General features: G+C 37.3%; 1 pseudogene; it reads right to left on the reverse strand.

Moving 5' to 3' along the window:
* Positions 1 to 7801: 7801 nt before the first annotated feature.
* LOC132491630 (pyruvate dehydrogenase (acetyl-transferring) kinase isozyme 1, mitochondrial-like) lies at positions 7802 to 8439 on the reverse strand (annotated as a pseudogene).
* Between the last annotated feature and the right edge of the window lie 3211 nt (positions 8440 to 11650).

The raw sequence follows: 11650 nt of genomic DNA on the forward strand, positions 1-11650 counted from the left end.
AGACAACAAAAACAACGGGAATTACGAACCTGCAGACTGCAAAAAGGAGACCCCAAACACAGTAACATAAGCAAAATGAGAAGACAAAAAAAACACACAGCAGATGAAGGAGCAAGATAAAAACCCACCAGATTTAACAAATGAAGAGGAAATAGGCAGTCTACCTGAAAAAGAATTCAGAATAATGATAGTAAACATGACCCAAATCTTGGAAATAGAACAGACAAAATGCAAGAAACATTTAACACACAAAGGAATCCCCAAAAGGTTAACAGCTGATCTTTTAGCAGAAAATCTGCAAGCCAGAAGGGACTGGCAACACATATTTAAAGTGATGAAGGAGAAAAACCTGCAGCCACGATTACTCTACCCAGCAAGGATCTCATTCAGATTTGATGGAGAAATTAAAACCTTTACAGACAAGCAAAAGCTGAGAGAATTCAGCACCACCAAACCAGCTTTACAACAAATGCTAAAGGAAATTCTCTAGGCAAGAAACACAAGAGAATGAAAAGACCTACAATAACGAACCCCAAACAATTAAGAAAATGGGAATAGGAACATACCTATTGATAATTACCTTAAATGTAAATGGACTAAATGCTCCCACCAAAAGACACAGATTGGCTGAATGGATACAAAAACAAGACCCATATATATGGTGTCTACAAGAAATCCACTTCAGACCTAGAGACACATACAGCCTGAAAGTAAGGGTAGGAAAAAGATATTCCATGCAAATGGAAAACAAAAGAAAGCTGGAGTAACAATTCTCATATCAGACAAAATAGACTTTAAAATAACGGCTATTAGAAGAGACAAAGAAGGACACTACATAATGATCAAGGGATCGATCCAAGAAGAAGATATAACAATTGTAAATATTTATGCACCCAACATAGGAGCACCTCAATACATAAGGCAAATACTAACAGCCATAAAAGGGGAAATTGACAGTAACACATTCATAGTAGGGGACTTTCACACCCCACTTTCACCAATGGACAGATCATCCAAAAAGAAAATAAATAAGGAAACACAAGCTTTAAATGATACAATAAACAAGATGTACTTAGTTGATATTTATAAGACATTCCATCCAATAATAACAGAATACATATTTTTCTCAAGTGCTCATGGAACATTCATCAGGATAGATCATATCTTGGGTCATAAATCAAGCCTTGGTAAATTTAAGAAAACTGAAATTGTATCAAGTATCTTTTCCAACAACAACGCTATGAGACTAGATATCAATTACAGGAAAAGATCTGTAAAAAATACAAAAACACATGGAGGCTAAACAATACACTACTTAATAACAAAGTGATCACTGAAGAAATCAAAGAGGAAATAAACAAATACCTAGAAACAAAAGACAATGGACACACGACGACCCAAAAACTATGGCATGCAGCAAAAGCAGTTCTAAGAGGGAACTTTATAGCAATACAATCCTACCTTAAGAAACAGGATACATCTCGAATAAAAAACCTAACCTTGCACCTAAAGCAATTAGAGAAAGAAGAACAATAAAACCCCAAAGTTAGCAGAAGGAAAGAAATCATAAAAATCATATCAGAAATAAATGAAAAATAAACGAAGGAAACGATAGCAAGGATCAATAAAACTAAAAGCTGGTTCTTTGAGAAGATAAATGAAATTGGTAAACCATTAGCCAGACTCATCATGAAAAAACGGGAGAAGACTCAAATCAATAGAATTAGAAATGAAAAGGAGAAGTAACAACTGACAATGCAGAAATACAAAAGATCATGAGAGATTACTACAAACAACTCTATGCCAATAAAATAGACAACATGGAAGAAGTGGACAAATTCTTAGAAATGCACAACCTGCCAAGACTGAATCAGAAAGAAATAGAAAAGATGAACACACCAATCACAGCACTGAAATTGAAACTGTGATTAAAAATCTTCCAACAAACAAAAGCCCAGGACCAGATGGCTTCACAAGCCAATACTATCAAACATTTAGAGAAGAGCTAACACCTGTCCTTCTCAAACTCTTCCAAAATATAGCAGAGGGAGGAACACTCTCAAACTCATTCTACGAGGCCACCATCACCTTGATACCAAAACCAGATAAGGATGTCACAAAGATAGAGAACTACAGGCCAATATCAATGATGAACATAGATGCGGAAATCCTCAACAAAATACTAGCAAACAGAATCCAACAGCACATTAAAAGGATCATACACCATGATCAAGTGGGGTTTATTCCAGGAATGCAAGGATTCTTCAATATACGCAAATCAATCAACGTGATACACCATATTAACAAACTGAAGGAGAAAAACCATATGATCATCTCAATAGATGCAGAGAAAGCTTTTGACAAAATTCAACACCCATTTATGATAAAAACCCTGCAGAAAGTAGGCATAGAGGGAACTTTCCTCAACATAATAAAGGCCATATATGACAAACCCACAGCCAGCATTGTCCTCAATGGTGAAAAACTGAAACCATTTCCACTAAGATCAGGAACAAGACAAGGTTGCCCACTCTCACCACTCTTATTCAACCTAGTTTTGGAAGTTTTAGCCACAGCAATCAGAGAAGAAAAGGAAATACGAGGAATCCAAATTGGAAAAGAAGAAGTAAAGCTGTCACTGTTTGCAGATGACATGATGCTATACATAGAGAATCCTAAAGCTGCTAACAGAAAACTAGTAGAGCTAATCAATGAATTTGGTAAAGTAGCAGGATATAAAATTAATGCACAGGGCTTCCCTGGTGGCGCAGTGGTTGAGAGTCCGCCTGCCGATGCAGGGGACACGGGTTCGTGCCCCGATCCCGGAAGATCCCACATGCCGCGGAGCGGCTGGGCCCGCTAGCCATGGCCGCGGAGCCTGTGTGTCCGGAGCCTGTGCTCCGCAACGGGAGAGGCCACAGCAGTGAGAGGCCCGCGTACAGCAAAAAAAAAAAAAAAAAAAAAAAAAAAAAAAAAAAAAATTAATGCACAAAAATCTCTGGCATTTCTGTACACTAATGATGAAAAATCTGAGAGTGAAATTAAGAAAACATTCCCATTTACATTGCAACAAAAAGAATAAAATATCTAGGAATAAACCTACCTAAGGAGACAAAAGACCTGTATGCAGAAAATTATAAGACACTGATGAAAGAAATTAAAGATGATACAAATAGATGGAGACATAAACCATGTTCTTGGATTGGAAGAATCAATATTGTGAAAATGACTCTACTACCCAAAGCAATCTACAGATTCAATGCAATCTCTATCAAACTACCACTGGCATTTTTCACAGAACTAGAACAAAAAATTTCACAATTTGTATGGAAACACAAAAGACCCCAAATAGGCAAAGCAATCTTGAGAATGAAAAACGGAGCTGGAGGAATCAGGCTCCCTGACTTCAGACTATACTACAAAGCTACAGTAATCAAGACAGTATGGTACTGGCACAAAAACAGAAACATAGATCAATGTAACAGGATAGAAAGCCCAGAGATAAACCCACACGTATGGTCACCTTATCTTTGATAAAGGAGGCAGGAATGTACAGTGGAGAAAGGACAGCCTCTTCAATATGTGCTGTGAAAACTGGACAGGTACATATAAAAGTATGAGATTAGATCACCCCCTAACACCATACACAAAAATAAGCTCAAAATGGATTAAAGACCTAAATGTAAGGCCAGAAACTATCAAACTCTTAGAGTAAAACATAGGCAGAACACTCTATGACATAAATCACAGCATGATCCGTTTTGACCCACCTCCTAGAGAAACGGAAATAACAACAAAAATAAACAAGTGGGACCTAAGGAAACTTCAAAGCTTTTGCACAGCAAAGGAAACCATAAACAAGACCAAAAGACAACCCTCAGAATGGGAGAAAATATTTGCAAATGAAGCAACTGGCAAAGGATTAATCTCTAAAATTTATAAACAGCTCATGCAGCTCAATAACAAAAAAACAAACAACCCAATCCAAAAATGGGCAGAAGACCTAAATAGACATTTTTCTAAAGAAGATATTCAGACTGCCAACAAACACATGAAAGAATGCTCAACATCATTAATCATTAGAAATGCAAATCAAAACTACAATGAGATATCATCTCACACCATTCAGAATGGCCATCATCAAAAAATCTAGAAACAATAAATGCTGGAGAGGGTGTGGAGAAAAGGGAACACTCTTGCACTGCTGGTGGGAATGTGAATTGGTACAGCCACTATGGAGAACAGTATGGAGGTTCCTTAAAAATCTAAAAAGAGAATTACCATACGACCCAGCATTCCCACTACTGGGCATATACCCTGAGAAAACCATAATTCAAAAAAAGTCATGTACCACAATGTTCATTGCTGCTCTACGTACAATAGCCCGGAGATGGAAACAACCTAAGTGTCCATCATCGGATAAATGGATAAAGAAGATGTGGCACATATATACAATGGAATATTACTCAGCCATAAAAAGTAACAAAATTGAGTTATTTGTAGTGAGGTGGATGGACCTATAGTCTTTCATACAGAGTGAAGTAAGTCAGAAAGAGAAAGACAAATACCGTATGCTAACACATATATATGGAATTAAAAAAAATGTCATGAAGAACTTTGGGGTAAGACAGGAATAAAGATACAGACCTACTAGAGAATGGACTTGAGAATATGTGGGGGCGGAAGTGTAAGCTGTGACAAAGCGAGAGAGTGGCATGGACATATATACACTACCAAATGTAAAATAGATAGCTAGTGGGAAGTAGCCGCATTGCACAGGGAGATCAGCTCAGTGCTTTGTAACCACCTACAGGGGTGGGATAGGGAAGGTGGGAGGGAGGAAGACGCAAGAGGGAAGAGATATGGGAACATATGTATATGTATAACTGATTCACTTTGTTATAAAGCAGAAACTAACAAAAAAATTCCTGATAATACAGAAGAAACTTGTTTCCCATTAGACCATAACAAACATTTTATCCAGTGTTGTTGCACCTGAGTCAGTGGTGACAATTTTTTCCCATGTTTTCAGATTATTGTCACTGAAAATATTTGATAAACTATTATGATATATGTCCATTTTAATATCATCAGGTAAGAAGTTCACTCTGCTGGAAAATAATGACCTTTTAGTATAAAGATACTATTTTGATTATAAAGCAGAATATTTCTGCTACCTCATCGTTTAAAATGTTGCCACATTCATTAACTTCTCAGTTTATAAAAAGCACATAGAATCCATTTCTTATCCTTAAATATGTTTATATCTACAATGCATGAATCAGATATTGATGAATGTAATAACTTGTGGAGTTATTTAAACATTAAATTTTTCAAGTAGCACAATGATTTTAAATCAACCAGGAGAATACTCCCTCAAAATATTGTTTTATGTAATTTTCTGGCCATTTCCATAATAGCAAAGTAAAAATGGTTAAACTTTATAAAGAAATTAAAAGAAAATATTTCACTTTTGCTGCTCCTTTGAAAACACCATTATTAGTGCTCAAATAAAGAGGGAAAACTTTTAATGTGGGTGGGGGTGAAATCCCTTATGAGTAAAATTATCAACTATATCTCAGTTTTATAATAACTTATTTTGAAAATAAAGAGATTACTTTGGTTTAAAGTATTACAAAATATTTTATGTTACAGGAAAAGTGAAATTTAAAGTTAACATTATTAGCAAATTGAACTAACATAAATCACTCACCAATGTATTTTACTCTTTTTAACAAATCCATAATATGGAACATAGGTTAGGAGAGATGTCCTTTTTCCAAAAATTGGTCAGATTTAGTTTTGAATCACTAGGCAAACCACACAAATCTTTGAACCTTAGGGTCTTCATCTACAAAATGAGAAAACTAGACTAAATGCACTTTAACATCCCTTCCAGCCTACAAATTTATGTAGCAATGTTATCTTAAGTAATCCTTTAAGGAATGAAGGTTTCTAGGTATATAAAGCTCCCCTTTAAGTTGCAAAGCTTTACTTGAAGCATTTACAATAAATGCATTATAATACTTAACTGTCACCCTAAAATAATATGAGATGACAGATAATACAATCTCCTAAGTTCTGCCTCTCAAAGTGGCTGATTGATTGATCAGCATACAGGGATTTCTGGGCCTTGGTTCCAATTCTCTGCAATCTTGGGAAGAACTCTCTGAAAATGAGGACACCAGAACCTTCCCTGTCCCTGTCTCACTGTTTTGAAGACAAAAGAGATACTATGCATCAAAGTATATATAAAAAAACAACAAATCACTGTAAGAATGCAAAGAATTATTATTGTGGTGACCAATTTTGACTTTCTCTTGATGAAAATGTCGATATTATATAAAATATGTGTTTTTTAGAAGATTTGTGCATTTATGGCTCAAATCTTCCAATTAATTTGACTATTCTGTAATCATTTTGTTTCATTTCTAATTTGCTGCTTTATTTCCTAATTATATAGGGCCTGATACTCTGTTTCTCCCAGAGTCTAGAAGTTTGACCTTTTAACAGTTAAAGACATACACCTACAGATCTCTCTGTCACTCTGGCAAATTTGGTATCACCATTCACTTTAAAATAATGGCTCCCTAAACTGGGAAAGGTTTTTTGGTGTTTTTTTTTGTGTGTGTGTGTGTGATTTCTAGGCTCCAGCCTGAGGTATTCTGATTCAATATGTCTGGGCAAGACAGGAAAGCTCTGCTTCTCAAAATCCCCCCCGGGTAATTCTGAAAACAGTTAGTGTGGGAACTACAACTTTGTCCTCAATTTGTAGCTGCTGCTTATGTTTTATAACAAATATAAAATTTTCCTCTGACGTTGATCACAAGCACATTCAGAGAAAATTTATAAATATCTGTAGATAACTATCTGTAACAATTTTCTGCAAGAAATTTTGAAACATTATATCAATGGTAGAGCTAAGACACTGCAAGAAGATGGTGAAAAGTGAGTGAAGTTAACCTTAGGAGGCAATTGTTTTCTGTTTTGATTATAGTCATTCACTGGTCAACAGAGACTATCTCAGAACAGTTGTCATCACTAAATAAAACATGGAAGATCTCTAAATAACAAAAAGCTGGCTACATAGTTAATTAGCATTATTGAGAAAATGTTTCTCACAGGCTTAAATGAAAAGTATAAAATAAACTGCACAGTTTCCTGTAGAAATTCAAAGACTTTCATGCCTCTGGAATTTACCACAAATAAGACAAAAAAGTTAACCAAAACTGCTATTGTAGAAAAATAAATTATATTAACTCCGAAAGTATAAGTGTAAAATAGGTACAACTTCATCTTTTGGGGGGTTTAAAGCATATAAAGATTTTACATTCTACTCATTCTACACAGAATAGTTAATTATGACAATGAGCTATAAAATGTTCAGTACCAAGAATCAACACCACTTCTTCCAAACTTAATGCAAAACCACATTTGTTTTTTCTAGGAGTCCTACAGTCTGTAGCCACTGCAGAATGTCTTTATGTGCTTTGGTTATCTTCTTGCCAGATATCATGAGCTTGATGGTTGGTGTTGGCATGCTTCCAGGCAACTGTGTTATATGTTGGGAAGTCTTATATAGATGAATATAACTGCCCCATTACATTCTAGGAGACATAGCTTAAGTTCTCCTTGAAATATTGTACAAGATATCATATGGGCAGTCTATAACCTAAATCAGCCAGGGTGCTATTCCAAATATCACTACAGGAGGCTGGAATGTAATTAAATACAATATCTAAGTACTTAATGTGACATGAACTTGAAAAGAGGGGTAAACTACCTTTGTCAGTAAGGAGTTTCATGATTGCTCCCATGCATTCTTGAAAAGTTCAAACCCCATGTGAGAGAGATGGGTACTATATAAACCACTTGTATTGGCTGTTCTGGTGATTTTATGTTTAGTTCAAGTTTGTTTCAGAAGAGGTAACATAATACAAACCACAGATTCTAGCAGTTTCATAGCCATCTTTAATAACATTATCTATTTTGCAATTTGCATTAAAGCTTCCATTTCAAAGATATGAAATTATTTTTCTGTTGCTACCATACAATTAAGAATAGTGAATTGAGTAAAATCCAAAGTAAAATACAACTTATGCAGAAATATCCAAAAAGTACTGAACATTCTGGCTAGTGATTGGGATCTTCCCGAAGCTCTCCTTACATTTAATCACACTTTGAGCTATGCCTACCTACTTCCTGTTATCTCTTCTAGATCCTTATCACCTTGACTGTAAAAAGATAAACGTTTGCATCTTCAGCATTTTCATCCTTGAAAAATCAAGCAATTCCTGAAGACTCGATTATAGTAGCTCTGTAACTGTTGAGCTGATGGTGCTCTGAGATTATCTAAAAAGAAAACATTTCTGTAATTATCTTCTCCAGTCTATCAGGCAGCCCTTGCCTCAGAAATGGGAATGAAGTCTCACCTTCCATGGATCTGACGGTCAGAGAAGAAGCATGAGTACAAGTCCAATGGACTGGATAGTACATTGGGTGCAGGGCCAGAAGGAAGAATTCAAGGTGCTGGGGCCATCGCTGGGACAGAGGGATTCAGAAGGCACAGCCTGGCGGCACCTCCAAGGTCCCTGTAGCTGCCATGTCAGCACTGAAACCTGCCCCTGCAGCCCAAGCCCCAGAGGTTTGGTTGCTGTCCATTTTCAACTAAGAATGTGTCCAAGAGATGAGCTTATGCTGAAGTATTTTGGCCTGAGCTATATGCCTCATTTTCAGAGTCAGGGAAGGTGTTTATTTTCCCCAAAACATGAATTCTTAGCAGAGAGAATCCTAAAATGAAAACCAGGACTATTACCAAAAGACAAGGGAATAGATGAGAGGATAAAACAATTTATGCCAAAATGAGGAACTGATTTGCAACTGGGCTGAATATAGAGTAGGGGCTAATCATAAAACAGTTTTATTTTTCTCCTACTAGTGCCTGAAAACACACTCTGTAGTATCTAGCTTATCTACCTCTGGAGAGCATCTTGGTCAGACCTCCATCCACTCTGTTACTATATCAGGGCACTCCAAGTCAAAGGTTCAACTTCAGCCTGACCTACTGCTCTTCCCCTCTTGATCTGCTCAGGCCTGACGATGGCTTGTAGACTTGCCTGTGGGAGAGGGAGGTATCATCTTCATTTTATTTTCTATTTAATTAAGTTTTCTACTCCTTCCCCCACCGTTCTTATGCTTCTGACCATCTGGAATTGGGAGCACTGGAAGAAGGTCTTGGAGGAAGAAAGGCAAATGCTTTATGTGTCTAGTTTGTTTGTTTGTTTAATGTGGCTCTTGTTGCCCTTCATCGTGGGCACCGTCGAAAAGTTGACTTTCTTTTTCAAAGTCCATTTTTGTGTTTGGAACATCCTCCTTCCCTGCTCCCCTGCAGGGATCTTCACACTGTTCTCTTCCTTGACTCTTTGATGTATCCCCTGCACAATCACATACACCCTCTTCCATCTCTTGTCTGGCAAACAAGAGATGGCAGAAAAACCTAGCATCTTTTTGGTAAAGCCCTTCACCTCATTGGCCAGCCCTCTTGGGTGAGTTTCTTTTAAGACTGCCAAGGCTCTGATAGTACTTAGCCCTTGCTGAGTTTTCTTGCCTTATATGGCTATAATAAGATGACTCCAGCCAATCTTCTACCTTCAAAATTATGCAGGCAGGAGATAGCCACCAATTTCTTGGTTGGCTTAAAACTCACATTTCTGGGATTTTGCATTTATTTAGAACTCTTTTGCATTTATCTCCAGTGGCAGCATAAGGACTAAGATTTGCAGCTCAACAAGCATCCAGTCCAGAAATAGGATGCCTTCCCTCCTTCTTGTAGGCAGCCCAAGTTTTGGGAGTGATTCTCTTGGGATCCCTTCACTCAGCTTTAGTTGATGGGGAGAGAAAGGAGCTTTCCCCTCCCCTACCTGAAAGGAGGGGAAAATTCACAACCTCTTATTCCTGTAAGTATCTTCCAAAGCAGGTTTTCTCAGTGAATCTCCAGTCTAATCTAAATATTGTTTGGAGATAAGTAGTGATAGTGCCTACACTGGTTGTAGCAGTCTTTAGAATGCAGAGGTTCATGCTACACATTCTCAGCTAAAGAGTTTTAGGCTAAATTCTGAGACAAGAGCAGTTTAAATAAGAAAAGTAGAATAGGGGATAAATTTTCTGATTTATTCTGCCACCCACTTAGTATTACAATAGCCAAACTAGAGAGCTTAATATTCTTTTCCCTACCATGCCCATTTTTCTATTGGCAGATTTTTAAAAAAAGGTGGACTGAGAGAAGGCTAAAAGGAATGAGGAGTACTAAATATATAACTGCTCCCATTATCCTACCTTCTGATATTCAAGACTCTTGGTTCATGAAAGGTTAACCACATTCTGTGATAGCCGTATAGAACATGTGTGATTCCCTTTTATCTAAAAATAGAGTTTTCTAAAGAATGTAGAACTATATTATTATTTTACTATTTAAGCCTGTACTCAGTGAGATTCTAAAAACCTGAGAACTTTCTCAACACAGGAAACATAAATCAAGGGCTTATATTTAATATCCCACAAAGCAAAAATAATCCTACACACACAAAAAAAAAAGAAAAAGAAAAAGAAAAAAGAAACAGGGCCTCCCTGGTGGCGCAAGTGGTTGGGAGTCCGCCTGCCGATGCAGGGGATACGGGTTCGTGCCCCGGTCTGGGAGGATCCCATGTGCCGCGGAGCGGCTGGGCCCGTGAGCCATGGCCGCTGAGCCTGCGCGTCCGGAGCCTGTGCTCCGCAGCGGGGGAGGCCACAGCAGTGAGAGGCCCGCATACCGCAAAAAAAAAAAAAAAAAAAAAAAAAAAAAAAAAAAGAAAAAAGAAACAGAGAAAAAGCACTCTTATAGATGTAGTACATTAAGCAGATACACATAGTATTTCTCTTCAATGTGAGCCATTGAAAGGGTGGGAACCATGATTTAATAAGCTTTGTTTTAAATCATCATTAGATAGAAGACACCAAAAGCAAATGTGCAATCTTATCAAATACAGCAACAGAACTTGAGCTTAGCCATTCAATACTAGAGGCACTGAAACTCATAGAATATAATTCCATTTTGATTATGTGCACAGATAAACCAATGTAAAACTGTTTTCAATTTATACAGATAAAATAGATTTTCTTTTACGTGGAACTCATCCCAATGATGAAATAACATTTAATAAAGAAGAGAAAGGGCTTCGCTGGTGGCGCAGTGGTTAAGAACCTGCCTGCCAATGCAGGGGACACGGGTTCGAGCCCTGGTCCAGAAAGATCCCACATGCTGTGGAGCAACTAAGCTTGTGCGCCACAACTACTGAGCCTGAGCTCTATAGCCCGTGTGCCACAACTACTGAAGCCCGGTGCCTAGAGACTGTGCTCTATAAGAGAAGCCACAGCAATGAAAAGCCCACGCACCGCAGCGAAGAGTAGCCCCCGCTTGCCGCAACGAGAGAAAGCCCGCATGCAACAAAGACCACAAAGACCCAACACAGCCAAAAATAAATAAATTAAATATTTTTTTTTAATGGAGAGAAAGAAAGATTTAAATACTATTATGCCTGAATAGAGGAACTAAATGTAATCTAATAAATTATTTATTAAGAAGACACTGGTAATTAAATTAAAATTCCAAACC

The sequence above is a fragment of the Mesoplodon densirostris genome, chromosome 6 (genome assembly GCF_025265405.1).
Source record: "Mesoplodon densirostris isolate mMesDen1 chromosome 6, mMesDen1 primary haplotype, whole genome shotgun sequence".
NCBI lineage: Eukaryota > Metazoa > Chordata > Mammalia > Artiodactyla > Ziphiidae > Mesoplodon > Mesoplodon densirostris.